Below are 17754 nucleotides of genomic sequence, written 5' to 3'. Positions count from 1 at the left end.
TAGCGCATCTTGTGGAGTCTTACTCTCGTCTACCAATATTTTTATTATGAAGAAATAACCAACACTCCATATTGAAGCTCAACAGTGTTGTGTGGTCTGTCAACTCTCATCCTCCCAAAACATGAACCATTTGTACTCTTTCATGATGCCCTAATTCAACCAAGCCGTCAAATTTATAGGGTCTCTAAGATCTTCAACATAACATTTTGCCTAACAAACGATCACTATAAACATGGGTGGTGCTAATAATGCACGCAAATAATGGCTGCATATGACAAACTACTTTGTAAAATGTGCATGGATTGGCAGAAACACGTGATCATGCTCGTTGCTGCTTATTCAAACAAGGGAATCTACAAGGGGAAACCAGCTCATTGACGGCCCATCAAAATCTTGCCAGCCACTTCAAACAACTATAACACATGCTTGGTCACACCAGCTCCAAAGTAAAACAAGGAACATACATACCAATCTTCTGAATAATTTCATGCCAGACTACAGTTTGCAGTGTGGCAGACGAGTCAAACACCTTGTAGTCACAAAGGCAATCAGAGGCCCGGTGCTCCGCTTTCTTCACCATTCATGGCTGGATGCTAGGCAAGTTGAGTTCCTGACATAGCTGCTTGAATGCTGGATTTCTGTCACGGTTCTTTGAAGTCTGGAGTGGAGTGTACGCTCTGGTTGTGAGCCCAAGCTGGCAGCTGGTCTGGGTGCGGGGGCGGTGCGAATTTCTACATCACCCTTGCAGCGATCGCGTTGTGAGTGGCTGGTGACGACCATACATGGCGCTTTAGGTCTCAGATATTTTTTTCCGATGCTGTTCAAACTAGGTCCATGTTAGTGGAATGGTTCGTTTCCTTTTATTTTGCATCGCTGTTGAGTGTTGACGGTGGCTTGTAATATTTATCGTTCGAGCATATTAGCATTTCCTTCTTAATAAAAATGTCATGCTTCTAGGCGTTGCAGAGAAAAATTTATGCTACATTTGGATCGCAGTAAGCTTCATCAAAACTAACACCTTGATTTTCTGTACAAGAGCACCACATTAGTAATCAGACAAGCTAGTAATTAAAGCTTCATCTTCTGCAAGCTTCTATTCTGAGTTCTGTCTTAAAAAATTACAAAAAAATATCTGCTTAATTCGTGATAACCAGAGTACAAATATACAAGGCTAATATTCATTGGCAAGTTGTGTGGAACTCTGGCGTGCTGCTGAAAGAAAACAATGTTGCAATTCAGATTACCTTTTGTGGCTACATGAATGTAAGACTTGTCATTTTTTTAATAGTGTCCCCCTAGTAGAGTAAGAATGCAATCTTAGGAGCATCTTTCTGAACGAAACCATCCTATATACAACTGTGTATTCCATGAAAGCAAAAGAGTTCTTTTCTGAAAAACGAAGGATCCCAGCAAGAAAGCTGAAAAGTAAATGAGAGATGCATAGCACGAAACATAAATACGTGATCAAACAGTATCAACAAGTTCCAGGTTGGAAGACAAGTCCAATAAATCTTTCTTGTTCAGCATACAGGATTAACACCCGACCAAACTATTCACTGAACGGAGTACAATATAATTCGATATATTTTTGTATGTGATTACATGGATGCCAAGTCAAGAAACCATACTTAGTGGCTAGCTAAATCATAAAAGCACCAGTTGACAGGGCATGTCTAAGACTAGGCAAACCTCCACGACGAGCAAAAATGAAATGGTTCACTCGCTGACACCATACACCAAACTGGGGAGCACCCAGAAGCTCTCCAACTGCTTGCTTTTCCATCCGAGAATATATGTAATGGGGTGGGAACTCGTAGGCACGAACTGACCAAGCTCTACCTCAATCCAAGGTTTGTCGGAATTTTTGGACCCACTTGGAACGTAAATGCAGTTACTCTTCCCGCCCCATCGTTCAGGGTTCATGCAAGAAAATGTAGAACTCCTGGTACACTGGTAGAAAAAGGGCCTATAGTCCTGGTTCGTAAGGGCCTTTAGTCCCGGTTCCTGAACCGGGACTAAAGTGTCGGTACTAATGCCCCGACCCTTTAGTCCCGGTTCAATCCAGAACCGGGACTGATGGGCCTCCACGTGGGTAGTGCGCAGAGCCCAGGCAGGAGACCCTTTGGTCCCGGTTGGTGGCACCAACCGGGACCAATAGGCATCTACGCGTCAGCATTTCTGTGGCTGGGGTTTTTGTTTTTTTGAAGGGGGGTGGTTGGGGGTTTTGGGGGGTTAATTTAGGTGTTTCATATATTGTGTTAGCTAGCTATAATTAATAGAGAGAAGTGTCATTTCTTATGTCCGTGCTTGGTCGACGCTACGTACTATACATACGTATAGAGAGGACTAGACACGCTGGCTAGCTAGTAAGCAAACGAAGGAAACAGAAGATCGTCATGAACATATATGCATACAGAGAGAAGTGATATCGACCACCTCTCCTTCTCCGAGAGATTGGTCGAACAACAAGTTCTCGTATATCTATCTGACACTACCGGCTACATATATACAATAATTATCTCTTACAAATATAATCATACGGACTCAGGGTCCACATAGAATTCTCCGTCTTCAGGGATCACGTGATCAAGAAAGAATGCCGCCAATTCCTCTTGAATTGCTCGCATGCGAGCTAGTGCTAGGAGTTCATCCCGCTTCTGAAACATCTAATTTAAAGAAGGGGGTCAATACATATATATATGAATGAATGAAACTCAACACAAATGATGGTAATAAAATAAAATTGTGAATGTTGTTATTTACGTACTTCATATTGTTCTTCAGTGTAGCCCCGCTCACAGGTCGTGTGGCGGATGGACTCGCAAACATAGTATCCACAGAAATCATTCCCTTGTTCCTGCCACAACCACTTTACAAGAAATAGAGGTTAATCAAACTGATAAGCAAGAATGCCAAATGGTATTGATGAAACTAGCGCTTGAATGGCTAGTAGATGCGCTTAAAATGCTACTATAGTACTTACTTTCGGGTGTCTAAATTGCAGCTCCTTCGGCAGTCCCGGAGCTTTTCTGGTGAATTTTCTCCAAACCCTGCCGGGCAAAGAAAACCATTACTTGATATATCAGGAAATGAACAAAGTTGCTGATATGGTGGATAATGATCGATTTAACTTACTTCTCGAGTATTTGAGTCATGTCTGCATAGTCCTGGGGATCTTTTCGTCTTGAGTCTAAGACGGTTACTAGTCCCTGCTCAAGCTTAATCTCTAGGAGAATATAGTGGAAACTACACACGCATGCATAACTCATCAATTACATTACTATAACCTTGACTAATATCTAAGGAAAACCGAATACGCACAAGACAGTAACACTCACTTGAAGTTGTAAGGAAAGAGTATTATATCTTTGTTTTCATTTATTACGAACGATCGTAGCAAGTTGGCCTCGGTAGCTGCGGCATGAAATTTAACCTGAATTGCATCTATGAGATATGTGTTAATGAACCCAATATCACCGACTTGTCTTTTCTTCAATTCGGCGATCTTCAATCTGCATAATATAGTGAGGATGATTATAAATACATGCAATGAAAGAGCTAAGCTATATAGAGAAACTTAATGACAGAAGTAGTACTACTTACAGACAGTAGCAGGCGACCGTTGTTTTATCGAGGGCCAATTGATTGAAAAACTGATAGAACTCCTCAAATGGAACAGGCAACAGATCAATTCCAATGAGGTCATGCTCCTTTTTAACTTTCACATACAAAGTACTCCTCCCCCCAGAGTCTCTGCAGATTTTCAAGTACCAATCATGCAATCTTCGCATCATCGTTGATAGAGATCTTTCATCTTTGACGAGAGGCTTCCCGTACTCGTATCTTTGTATCTGCATGTCCATGTGTTCATAATGTACTTCGTCGGGCAGGTAATCTGCAAGATTGCTATAACCGGGCACCATCCTCGGATCATTAGCGACGTTGTGGCTAGGCACCTTGAGCGGGGGGCACGATTGCTTCGCTTGTTCACCGAGCTGGGAAATTTGTTTCCCAGCTCGTCGTTCTTTCAGCCTTTGATCACTGACAGTACTTCCCGACCGCTCCGCTTCGGCAAATTCCTTTCCAATAATGCGGTCATAGTTTCCTTTCGGCGGAGACTTCGGTGGTTTTGTCAGGGCAGCCAGAGTGCGCTTCACTTTCATCGGATCTACCTTCTCCTCCGGAGGTGGATGTCTCTTTGCTCTCAACCCTTGAAACCAGTCATCCACTTCGGTTCGCGCGATCTCGGCGTTCTCCTCCGGGGTCCTCTCATATGGTAACTTCTCTGGAGTCTTCAGAGAAGGACCGAATCTGTATGTCCTCCCGCCTCTGGTTGTACTGCTAGACGCCGACCGAGCAGACGGAGCGGTTGTCTTCTTTACTTGCTTAAGAGGCGGAGGAGAAGGACTACGACGTGCCGGAGCAGCTGGAGCGGCGGCAGGTCTCTTCCGCCCTTGCTGACGAGGCGGAGAAGGAGGAGGCTGGCTGCTCGGGCGCGTCGGCGCAGGCGGAGAAGGAGGCGGAGTGCCGCCACGCGCCGGAGAAGGAGCCGGCCGAGGGCCCTGATCGTCACTCGCCGGAGGAGGAGGCGGTGGAGGAGGCGGAGTGCCCTGACTTGCCGGAGGAGGAGGAGGCGGAGGCGTCCAGTTCGGAAGGTTGATGAGCTCCTTCCGCCATAGGCATGGAGTCTTCAGAGCAGACCCCAGCCGAGTCTCCCCTTCACCGGTAGGGTGGTCAAGATGGAGGTCCTCAAATCCATCCGTTATCTCATCCACCATCACCCTAGCATATCCTTCTGGAATCGGCCAGCAGTGAAAAGTTGCGCCGGGTTCAGTAGGATAAACAGAGCCAACAGCCGCCTTGACCTTCAAATTCATCCATTGCGTCATAAGGTGGCAATTTTGAGACTCCGTTATAGCATCCACGGGATAGCTGGCAGGAGCCGTCAAGGCATGCTCCGGCTGAAGCAGCTCGGTGGAAGCCACGCTGCTTCTCCGCTGAGATGGCGGGGTAGCTTCGGGGGAAGCTTCGGCAGTACGTTTGCTGTGATTTGCTTCTCGTTCCTCTATCGCGTCTACCCTTGCTTGCAGCGCCTGCATTTGGGTCTGCTGCACTTTTTTCCTCCTCTCATGGGATTTGTAACCGCCTGCGTCCAGAAACCCAACCTTCCACGGAATGGAGCCTAGCGTGCCTCGTGTCCGTCCAGGGTGCTCAGGATTCCCGAGGGCCATTGTGAGCTCGTCGTTCTCTCTGTCTGGAAAGAACTTCCCTTGCTGCGCTGCTTCGATATACTGCTTAAGCTTCCTGACTGGTATGTCCATTTGATCGTTCGTCCAAATGCACTTCCCTGTTACAGGGTCCAAGGTTCCGCCAGCCCCGAAGAACCAAGTCCGGCAACGGTCTGGCCAGCTAATTGTCTCTGGTTCGATCCCTTTAGCAACCAGATCATTCTCAGTCTTGGCCCACTTAGGCCGGGCTACGAGGTAGCCACCTGACCCCGTGCGATGGTGAAGCATCTTCTTCGCAGCATTTTGCTTGTTTGTCGCCGACATCTTCTTACTCTTTTCCGATGTCTTGTGGGCCACAAATGCGGGCCAGTGATCTCTGATTTTCTCATATCTGCCCTTGAATTCTGGTGTCTCTTTTTTATCGACAAACCTATTCAGCTCTTTCTTCCACCTCCTGAATAGATCTACCATCCTCTTAAGAGCAAAAGACTTGATTAATTGCTCTTTAACTGGCTTCTCCGGATCATCCTCTGGGGGTAGGGTGAAATTTGACTTCAGCTCAGTTCAAAGATTATTTTTCTGCATATCATTGACATAAGACACCTCAGGGTCTTCTGTAGCCAGCTTAAACCATTGCTGGATGCTTATCGGGATCTTGTCCCTAACCAGAACCCCGCACTGAGCAACAAATGCGCTATTTGTCCGGAGGGGTTCAATCAGTTGGCCGTCGGGCGCGATTGCTATGATCTCTAACTTTTCATCCGAGCTTAAATTTTTCTTTGGGCCTCGTCTCTTTACCGAAGTTGTGCTCGATCCGGAGGGCTAGAAAAAAGAACAAAGACTTAATTAATATGTGTACATACCAAAACAATGAATGCATCAATCAGCTAGTCAGCACAGGCTTAACTAATACATATACCTGGCCGGACTCGGTTCGGTCACCGGAGCCGTCATCACGGTCTCCTTCTTGCACCGGCATTGGGTCACCGGAGCCGTCCTCATGTTCTTCTTCTTGCACCGGCATTAGGTCACCGTAGCCAGCTTGTTCACCCTCTCCTTCCAGACCATCGGTGTCGTTGAGAAACAACGAGACGGCATCACTTCCTTCTATGATTATGTCCCTCAACAATGCTTCTTTTGCTTCGTCTCGGGCGGTGTCCATAGTTTCTACAAATATTTACAACATGGCAATTATTATTCAAACATGACAGATGGGTATATTAGTGCCAAACGTAGAACTAGCTACCTAATCATAGCAAGCTATCGGGAGGGGGTATATATCGACAACGACGACACTACATCTATGTCCCTCGATGACCCTCGTTCCCGATAAAAAAAAGAGGAAGAAGAAAAAAAAAGAGGAGAAGAAAGAATAGAGGAGAAGAACTCCTCTATTCTTTCTTCTCCTCTATTCTTCGAGGGGTCGGGAGGTTGCGTAGTGTCAAAGGATTCAACAAAACCATGTCTTCATCATTAGGCGAAAGTAACATGTGCATGATGGTACGAAGCTCTTCAAAGTTGTTCTGGAACGGAGTCCCAGATAGGATAATTCGCTTTTTGGTACAAAGTTCAGCACGAGCCTTCCGAATATCGCTATTTGGAAGGCCTTTGCTGAATTCGTACCAAAAGGCGGATTATTCTATCCGGGACTCCATTCCAGAACAACTTTGCAGAACTTCGTACCAACATGCCCTGGTTACTTCCGGCTAATGATGAAGTCATGGATTTCTTCAATACTTTGACACTAGGAAACCTCTCTCGACCCCTCGGCGATCCTCGACCCCTCGAACCCTCGAACCCCCGATAAAAATTAAGAAGAAGAAGAAGAAGAAGAAGAAGAAAGAGGAGAAGAAGAAAGGAATAGCTAGAGGAGAAGAAGAACTGACAAAGTCTTCTCCTCTATTCCTTCTTCTTCTCCTCTTTTTTTTCTTCTTCTTCCTCTTTTTTTCCTTTTCTTTTTTTTCTCCTCTTCTTCCTCTTCTCTTCTTCTCCTTCTTCGGGTAAGCCCTAGTTTCCCGACCCTCGACCGCTCGACGACACTTTCGACATGCCCTCGTTCCCGATAAAAAAAGAAGAAGAAGAAAAAAGAAGAGAAGAACGAATAGAGGAGAAGAACTTCTTCTCCTCTATTCTTTCTTCTCCTCTTTTTATTCTTCTTCTTCCTCTTCTTTTTTCCTCTTCTTCCTCTCCTCTTCTTCTCCCTCTTCCCCGCCTCTCTCATGAATGTTCGCCGTCCCCCCCCCTCGACCCCTCGACGACCCTCGTTCCCGATAAAAAAAGAAGAGGAAGAAGAAGAAAAAAGAAGAGAAGAAAGAATAGAGGGATCTTTTTTTATCCTCTTCTTCCTCTCCTCTTCTTCTCCCTCTTCTTCCCCTTCTTCCCCGCCCCTCTCATGTTCGACGACCCTCGAACCCTCGGCGACCCTAGACCCCCTCTCGACCCCCTCATGTCGAAGTTATCAGGTAGGGGGTATATCGACAACGACATACCCGATACATACATACATACATACATACATACATATCACATGCATCCATACATATATGAACAAAATTAATATCTACTAATTAACAACCTAAATAAAAAAACTAATACATATAGGAAGAAGAAGAAAAAAAAAGAGAAGAAAGAATAGAGGAGAAGACTTCCTCTTCTTCCTCTCCTCTTCTTCTCTCTTCTTCCCCTTCTTCCTCACCTCTCTCATGAATGTCCGACGTTCTCGACCCTTGACCCCCTAAACTAGTTCTCAACCCTCAACCCCCTAAACTAGTTCTCGACCCCCCCTCATGTCGAAGTTATCAGGGAGGGGGTATATCGACCCCCCCTCATGTCGAAGTTATCGGGGAGGGTTATATCGACCCCCCCTCCTGTCGAAGTTAACGGGGAGGGGGTATATCGACAATGACATGCATACATGGAAAAAATGCTATCCATCTATACATATATAGCCACATACATATATACATGGAAATAATGCTATGAAAAAAATATGAACAAAAAAATGTTATGAACAAACAAAATAATACACATAAACAAAAAAAATAAATATATGAACAAAAAATGCTCTGAACAAAACAAATACACATATATGAACATCTATACATACATATAGCGACATACATATATACATTATATATACGAACAAAAAATGAAAAAAAATGATAAACCGGGGTGGCGGCGGCTCACAGCAGCGAGGTTGACCAGCGAGGGCGACGGCAGGGGCAGCGAGGGCGTCAGCGAGGGCGGCGGCGAGGGCGTCGGCGAGGGCGGTGGATGGCTCGGGGAGGAGGGCGGCGAGGGCGGCACGGGCTCGTGGAGGAGGGCTCGGGGACGACGGCGAGATCAGGGGCGGCACGGGCTCGGGGCGGCGCGGGCTTGGGGACGGCGGCGAGCTCGAGGGGCGGCGTGAGCTCGGAGAGGAGGGCTCGGGGACGACGGCGAGCTCCGGTGCGGCGCGGGCTCGAGGGCGACGCGGGCTTGAGGGCGACGCGGGCTCGAGGGTGGCAAGGGCTCGGGGGCGGCGCGGGCTTGAGGAGCAGGCGGGGGCGGCGACGAGGAGCGGGTGGTGACGGTGACGGCGACCTCGGGGCGGCGACGGCGAGCACGGGCAGCCTGGCGGCGTCGTCGGGGCGGGATCGAAGAACTGAACCAAAATTTTCACAAGGGTGGCTTATATAGACGGAGCAATGGTCCCGGTTCGTGGCACGAACCGTGACCAATGCCCCCTTTGGTCCCGGTTGGTGCCACGAACCGGGACCACAGGCCAATTTTCAGCAGCCCAAAGGGCGGGAAGCGGCGGCCTTTGGTCCCGGTTGGTGGCACCAACCGGGACAAAGGGGGGCATTGGTCATGGTTGGTGCCACCAACCGGGACCAATGCCCCCTTTAGTTTGATGGCCCATGGAGATGCTTCCTTCTGGCCTAGCGCGGTTACGGACATATTTCTTTAGGACTCCCATGAACCTCTCAAAGGGGAACATATTGTGTAGAAATACGGGCCCCAGGATGACAATCTCGTCGACTAGATGAACTAGGACGTGCGTCATGATATTGAAGAAGGATGGTGGGAACACCAGCTCGAAACTGACAAGACATTGCGCCACATCACTCCTTAGCCTTGGTACGATTTCTGGATCGATCACCTTCTGAGAGATTGCATTGAGGAATGCACATAGCTTCACAATGGCTAATCGGACGTTTTCCGGTAGAAGCCCCCTCAATGCAACCGGAAGCAGTTGCGTCATAATCACGTGGCAGTCATGAGACTTTAGGTTCTGAAACTTTTTCTCTGGCATATTTATTATTCCCTTTATACTCGACGAGAAGTCAGTCGTGACCTTCATACTAAGCAGGCATTCAAAGAAGATTTCTTTCTCTTCTTTCGTAAGAGCGTAGCTAGCAGGACCTTTATACTGCTTCGGAGGCATGCCATCTTTTTCGCGCAAACGTTGCAGGTCCTCCCGTGCCTCAGGTGTATCTTTTGTCTTCCCATACACGCCCAAGAAGCCTAGCAGGTTCACGCAAAGGTTCTTCGTCACGTGCATCACGTCGATTGAGGAGCGGACCTCTAGGTCTTTCCAGTAGGGTAGGTCCCAAAATATAGATTTCTTCTTCCACATGGGTGCGTGTCCCTCAGCGTCATTCGGAACAGCTAGTCCACCGGGACCCTTTCCAAATATTATGTAGTGTAAATCATTGACCATAGCAAGCACGTGATCACCGGTGCGCATGGCGGGCTTCTTCCGGTGATCTGCCTCGCCTTTGAAATGCTTGCCTTTCTTTCGACATTGATGGTTGGTCGGAAGAAATCGATGATGGCCAAGGTACACATTCTTCCTGCATTTGTCCAGGTATATACTTTCAGTGTCATCTAAACAGTGCGTGCATGCGTGGTATCCTTTGTTTGTCTGTCCTGAAAGGTTACTGAGAGCGGGCCAATCGTTGATGGTCACGAACAGCAACGCCTTAAGGTTAAATTCCTCCTGTCTGTGCTCATCCCACGTACGTACACCATTTCCATTCCACAGCTGTAAAAGTTCTTCAACTAATGGCCTTAGGTACACATCAATTTCGTTGCCGGGTTGCTTAGGGCCTTGGATGAGAACTGGCATCATAATGAACTTCCGCTTCATGCACATCCAAGGAGGAAGGTTATACATACATAGAGTCACGGGCCAGGTGCTGTGATTGCTGCTCTGCTCCCCGAAAGGATTAATGCCATCCGCGCTTAAAGCAAACCATACATTCCTTGGGTCCTTTGCAAACTCATCCCAGTACTTTCTCTCGATTTTTCTCCACTGCGACCCGTCAGCGGGTGCTCTCAACTTCCCATCTTTCTTTCGGTTCTCACTGTGCCATCGCATCAACTTGGCATGCTCTTCGTTTCTGAACAGACGTTTCAACCATGGTATTATACGAGCATACCACATCACCTTCGCAGGAACCCTCTTCCTGAGGGGCTCACCGTCAACATCATCAGGGTCATCTCGTCTGATCTTATACCGCAACGCACCGCATACCGGGCATGCGTTCAGATCCTTGTATGCACCGCGGTAGAGGATGCAGTCATTAGGGCATGCATGTATCTTCTCCACCTCCAATCCTAGAGGGCATACGACCTTCTTTGCTGCGTATGTACTGTCGGGCAATTCGTTATCCTTTGGAAGCTTCTTCTTCAATATTTTCAGTAGCTTCTCAAATCCTTTGTCAGCCACAGCATTCTCTGCCTTCCACTGCAGCAATTCCAGTACGGTACCGAGCTTTGTGTTGCCATCTTCACAATTGGGGTATAACCCTTTTTTGTGATCCTCTAACATGCGATCGAACTTCAGCTTCTCTTTTTAACTAATGCATTGCGTCCTTGCATCGACAATGACCCGGCGGAGATCATCATCATCGGGCACATCGTCTGGTTCCTCTTGATCTTCAGCAGCTTCACCCGTGGCAGCATCATTGGGCACATCGTCTGGTTCCTCTTGATCTTCACCAGCTCCCCCCGTTGCAGCATCACCGTATTCAGGGGGCACATAGTTGTCATCGTACTCTTCTTCTTCGCCGTCTTCCATCATAACCCCTATTTCTCCGTGCCTCGTCCAAACATTATAGTGTGGCATGAAACCCTTGTAAAGCAGGTGGGAGTGAAGGATTTTCCGGTTAGAGTAAGACCTCGTATTCCCACATTCAGTGCATGGACAACACATAAAACCATTCTGCTTGTTTGCCTCAGCCGCATCGAGAAACTCATGCACGCCCTTAATGTACTCGCGGGTGTGTCTGTCACCGTACATCCATTGCCGGTTCATCTGCGTGCATTATATATAATTAAGTGTCCAAATTAATAGAAGTTCATCATCACATTAAAACCAAAGTGCATACATAGTTCTCATCTAATAACATATAGCTCTCCAGAGCATCTAATTAATTAAACCATACATTGAAACTATGTAAAACATTTCAATGCGAAAACAAATGCGATCATAATCGCAACCAAGGTAACAATTGATCCAACGGCATAATGATACCAAGCCTCGGTATGAATGGCATATTTTCTAATCTTTCTAATCTTCAAGCGCATTGCATCCATCTTGATCTTGTGATCATCGACAACATCCGCAACATGCAACTCCAATATCATCTTCTCCTCCTCAATTTTTTCATTTTTTCCTTCAACAAATTGTTTTCTTCTTCAACTAAATTTAACCTCTCGACAATAGGGTCGGTTGGCATTTCCGATTCACATACATCCTAGATAAATAAAATCTATGTCACGTTGGTCGGCATAATTTTCATAAACAATAAATGAACCAATAGTTATAAAGATAATATACATACCACATCCGAATCATAGACAGGACGAGGGCCGAAGGGGGCGGATACCAAAACCATCGCAATATATAAGATGCAATAATAAATGTAAGAAAATGATACAAGTATCTATCTAAACATACAAGTAAGAATATTTTTCCTTTCAAAAAGAAGATAAGAACAAGAGGCTCACCACGGTGGTGTCGGTGATGAGATCGGCGCGGGTGATCGACGGCGGTGAAGACGGGGACGGGGCGTGACGGACCGCTAAATCTAGACAAATCTCGAGGAAAATGGAGCTTCGAGGTCGAGCTTCGAGAGGAGAAAGCTTAAGTAGTGTGGCTCGGGCATTCCATCGAACAACTCATGTGCATAGGAGGTGAGCTAGAGCACCACAAAGCCCTCTCCCCCTCGGCCAGAAAAAACAGAGCACTGTGCTCTGCTCTTGCGCGAGGGGGTATATATAGGCACCTCATTGGTCCCGGTTGGTGGCATGAACCAGGACTAAAGGGGAGCCTTTGGTCCCGGTTCAAGCCACCAACCGGGACCAATGGTGGTGGGCCAGGAGCGAGGCCCATTGGTCCCGGTTCGTCCCACCAACCGGGACCAAAAGGTCCAGACGAACCGGGACCAATGGCCCACGTGGCCCGCCGGCCTCCTGGGCTCACGAACCGGGACCAATGTCCACATTGGTCCCGGTTCTAGACTGAACCAGGACTAATGGGCTGACCCGGCCTGGACCAAAGCCTTATTTTCTACTAGTGGTATCCAAACTAATAAAGAGAGCCCAATTTTCCAACTTATCCAACTTCATCCACTTAGCGGGTTCTGTTAAGTCGAGGCGGTAGGCTTGAAAGCAGAATTCGTGAACACGTATGCAGAGGTCAACCATGAGAAGCATGTCACCACAGACCACCAACCATGGTTTGACCATGTCCTGTCCACACACTACAACTGGTACTTCCGACATGCCAAGCTGAGGTGCCAAAGAAATGATATTGAGCTTCTGCAGAGAGTCCATGGCAAACATCTTACCTTTGAAGGGCACAATTTGATGAATGCGGCGTTCAGCATAAGAGGGTGTTCTGTCCAGGAGTTTGCTCCAAGTTGCCACTGGAACATAGAATTTCTCGAGAAAAGGAGGAGGTACGAGTTGGGCGAACTTAGCGGAGCTGTAAAGATGTCGTAGTAGATTTCAGAGTTGTCACTGTGTCGGAATTTCGGGGGCTTCATGATAGTACCAGTGTACACATCAACAAGGAAGCATTGCTCAGTGTACACATCAACAAGGAAGCATTGCTCAAAACTGTAGAAGATAAAATACCCATATGAGCAGCCCAAATAGCGCATGTGATATGGAGTCTGTCGGAGTGCTGAACTACGAAGCGATAAGTTTGTCTTCGCAGGATCATGAAGCTGCCATTTGGTGTTAGATAAAGGGTAGTATGATGTATCGTCGTCCCCTATATGCCGATGAGCATTATGAAGATCTGTGTTGACAAAGAGAGGTGGGAAGGAGAAGTGATATATGGGCAGGAAAGAAGAAATTGTGGCACGCCAAGAGCGGCAGGTGCTAGTAACAGCAAGGAAGTCATGGAATGAGCTAAGGGGGACAATGATTAGGTGAAGCAGGCTGTCCTTAACATCTGCCCAAACTTGTCTTCCAGATGAGTCTGAGTCATTTGATCCAAAGCTGTGGCAAATTTTCTTAGACGGCTTCTCTATGATGGCAACTTCTCTGTCATACAGAAAATTCAAGAAAGATAGATCAGAATCAAGAAATCAAATATCACAGGGACATAACTAATAAATGGTTAGAAATGCTAAGGGGCAAACCAAGATGCTCATCTCACTGAGCATCATCTTTTCTTTTCAGACAAGATGTATATCAAGTTATCAACATGGCACATTTCAATCACAATAAGGTACAGCAAAATAACTAACATGTTCATGTTCAGCACAACAGCATAATATAGGCATATTTTCAAATCATGCAACAGGGGGTGATTCATACTCTCGAGAGCACCAGTATCCTTAGAACAATTATAGCGCACATACCAAGTGACGAGAGTATCATATTCATAAATAAATAAAATTCGGTTTTATGCAATCTTTTCATCACATAAATTTATTTTGGGTCAATCCCTGCTTTGCACATATTTTTTTGGTAACTACCTATCCCAATCCCTAGGTGTTATACACGACTGAGAACACAAAGCATCATGCCAAAATTCTTTCTGGTTAGAGTAACACTAGGCAAATAGTTACGCAATTTCATGGCCGCATCAGCATGCTCTTACAACCTGATCAAACCAACACGGCGCAGGGATGATCCACCACAACCACTAGAAAAACTTGCACCAGGAAGAGGAGAAAACAAGGTTAGGGTTCTACAGACCTAGGGGCGAGAGCGGCAGGTGCCGGCGGCGGCGAGAGCTCGGTCTCCGGTGGCTCTTGGGTTCCGACCCAGAAAGGGGCAACCAAGTCTGTATCTACCCCTTCCGCCGCATCGCGTTTGCCCATCGGATGCGTCGGCGACGAAGGGGCGAAAAAGAATCGGCGCGCGGAGATGGTCGACGGGGTTATTTGGCTAGAACGAACCTGCTGCCTGGCTTTTTATTCGGCTGGAACGAACCTGCTCGGCCCGGCCCATCCCAGCCCAGCTTACCCGTGTGCTTTCCAGTACTCCCTCCTTTTCTAAATATAGGTCTTTTTAGAGCTTATAAAAAAATCTTTTTAAAGATTTCAACATAGACTACATACGGATGTATATAGACGCATTTTAGATTGTGTACTCTATCATTTTGCTCCGTATGTAGTCCATATTGAAATATTTAAAAGACTTATATTTAGAAACAAAGGGAGTACCAGAGTAGCAGTTAAGCCCAGAAGATTTTTTTCTCCTAGGATTTTTGTTCTGACCCCCCTATAAAAAGGAATTTGTTCTGAGGATTAGTGCAAATTTTGTGTAAAATCATCTGAAAAAAGATGGACTGGCGATTTCCTTTTTCTTCTTTATTATTACATAAAGATGTGTGTGGCAGCCACACCCTTTAATTAAGAACCTGTAGTCTTGGAAAATGATGCAAACCACATAGTTCCACGGATCTGCTCGACACACAGCTTCTCCATCATAAGGAATATTCAACAACAGTATATCAGACTGATGTAAAAATTAGTGAACTTACTAAGCAAAAAAAACAAATTTATTAAACAGTAGTCTTTACAAGAATATGTATGTCAGCAATGCTACATGCCAATCACAATAATAAGCTATATCAAACAACCAACAACCAGCATAAGAGTACACTAGTAAAGCTTCCCTTCCGAGCTCTATCCTTGAAGCAATGTTCACGGCAGCGATAACTTGGCCAAAGCCGCTCTCTCACTCATGATGACCAAGGATGCACCCGTGACGACGATGGATTATATATTCAGCACGTCTGGAGTAGCATTTCATTTTTATAGAAACAGCTGCAGTTACACGTTTGCCCCGTAAGTTGCCGAGTCGCCAAGCGTGTCAACAGCATGCACAACAAAGCCTGACGTTGGTCCAGAAAATGGACGGTGCACAGCATTTGCTCATTGATGAAAGCAAAAACTACTCCATTCGTTCCATAATTTAAGAAATTTTTTTGACACTACATCTTACATTATGGGACTGAGGAGGTAATATGCAAATGTCAACAAAACGGAAAAAATAGTCCCTCTGTACAACTGTAAATTCTCATGGAAAAAAAAAAAGAGATATAATTTCAGAATATTTACAGTTGTCAAGAGCGACATTTTTTTTTCCAGAGTGCCGGTAAAAAAATATAAGGGTCCAGTTGTAGCTGGGAATGCGGAAAAGCGGTGGTGACAACACTTGTGTGACATGGATGGCGGTGCTGCGTGCACCCGGTCTCAAGCACTGGGGCGAAAGCCTAGGTCAGACCCGAGTGGTTATAACCGGCAATGGTGATGTTTTCTTACGTCGTTGCCTTGTTGGAGGCATTGCTCGGATATACTCGGACTGATACTTCAGGGTGAAAAATTAGATTCTAGCCTTTGTGGTTGGATCCGGTGACGGCGACGCTTGACTGTCGCTCGCTTCCTGAAGGCGTTGCGGTTGAAAATCACCGTCATTCAATGTGGTGTCAATGGTTTCTGCAGATATGATCTCAGTTGTAGTTTGTCGATCACTGACCGGATTGTTTTGGGGCTTTCTTTTATCTTTTTTCCTCGCCTATGCATAGTTTTTGCTCTTATGACTTTGCTAGCTGCTCGTATGTTTCTACGTGTGTGTTGGGTTGACTGTGTGTATCTTAGTTATGCAGAGGCCGGGTGAATACATATTATGTTATGTATCCTCTTGAGGCTCCACTTTGAGCCAATAAAATTCCCCCTTTGTTGAAAAGTAAAAAAAAATACAGGTAGTATAGTTTACTAGCAAAAGGTTTTTTTTTTCAAGACCACTGAACTTGTCTTCTGGTGCGCCTGAAAAAAGTGGAGTCTTTACTGTATGTAGTGCGTACAAATTGGCTAGTGGCTAGTGATGAATGCTCAAATTTTAGAGAGGCTTCTACTAGTTCTCGACGTGATGGAACAAGAGAAGCATCGAACTTTATATGGCTTAGTGCAGCGCCACCAAAGGTTCAGGCATTTGCGTGGAGACTGGCGACTGATTCATTAGCAAATTGGACCAACAAAGTAAAAAGGAACTTGGAAGTTCTAGGAACATGCCCTGTGTTAGGAATAAACCACGATTCGCCATGGTCATCTATGTGTGTGTCACGTTGGTGCGTCCGGCACGTTGGCCAGAGGCCGTTGCGAGCGGCCGGAGCCAGCTAGTGCATGTAGCACGTTAGGAGATATGCATGCACGAATGGGTTGTTAGCCGGTTGTGCAGATCCTAGAGATATTCTAGGAGAAATAGGGATCATCCGTGCGTGATTAGTGGCCGGTTTGACAACTAGATCGTGTGAGTGCATCTGGGCATAAAAAGCCCCTCCTTGTACGTGGTTTGACCCACATTTCGAGCTGAGTAAAAAAAGAGAATCGGTCGTGCGTGCGGCCGAGGCGCCGTTCATCGGCGTGGCGCCGTTCGTGCGGCATGGCGTTCGTCGCCTGAAAAATCCAGTGTGCTATACTCCTTCTACCTCTGTTCGAGCGGGTGAAAGAGAGAGAGAGGTTCGTCCGGTGTTCGTGTCGTTGGAGGGTACGCGGCGTTCGTCGCCGGACCGGGTTTGTCCCAACAATTGGTATCAGAGCCTTGTCGATCCGCGGTGAGTCCGCGACGAGCATGGTGGCGTAGAGGTCGTGGTGGCGCGGCGAGGAAGCTGCAGAGGCGCGGCACAGCGAGGCGGCGTGGAGGCGCTGCACGTCTGCGTTGGTGCATGCAGTGGCGTCGTTCCCCATGCCGGGCGCGTGCCGACGATAGCGGCGTTCGTCGGCGGCTGCGCGGTGGAGCTTTGGGCCGTGTGTCGGCCAGAGGAGATGTGCGGTGCCGCGGCTGTCACCGGTATGCGTTGCCGGAGCCGGAGAAGATGGCTTATGTCGCCGCAACCGAAGACGAGGAAGACCGCCCATGTCGCCGGAACGTCGGTCGCCAGTGGAGAAAGAGCTCGGCGTGTGTCGCCGAGGAAGATGATGAAGACTGCATCACGCGTGGTGGAGGCTGTAGCGACGGCCATGGCGACGACATCGTGGTTTAGGAGGAGATTGTTAGGAATAAACCACGATTC

General features: G+C 46.9%; 2 pseudogenes; both read right to left on the bottom strand.

Moving 5' to 3' along the window:
- Positions 1-1716: 1716 nt before the first annotated feature.
- Positions 1717-17428, bottom strand: LOC147957519 (uncharacterized; annotated as a pseudogene).
- LOC147957520 (uncharacterized) lies at positions 9554-11529 on the bottom strand (annotated as a pseudogene).
- Positions 17429-17754: the final 326 nt, after the last annotated feature.

This window comes from Triticum urartu, chromosome 7A (assembly GCF_056163025.1).
Source record: "Triticum urartu cultivar PI428250 chromosome 7A, HENAU_Tu73, whole genome shotgun sequence".
In the NCBI taxonomy this organism is placed as follows: Eukaryota; Viridiplantae; Streptophyta; class Magnoliopsida; order Poales; family Poaceae; genus Triticum; species Triticum urartu.
Note: the sequence above shows the minus strand (reverse complement) of the source record. Positions and strands in the feature narration are given on the sequence as shown.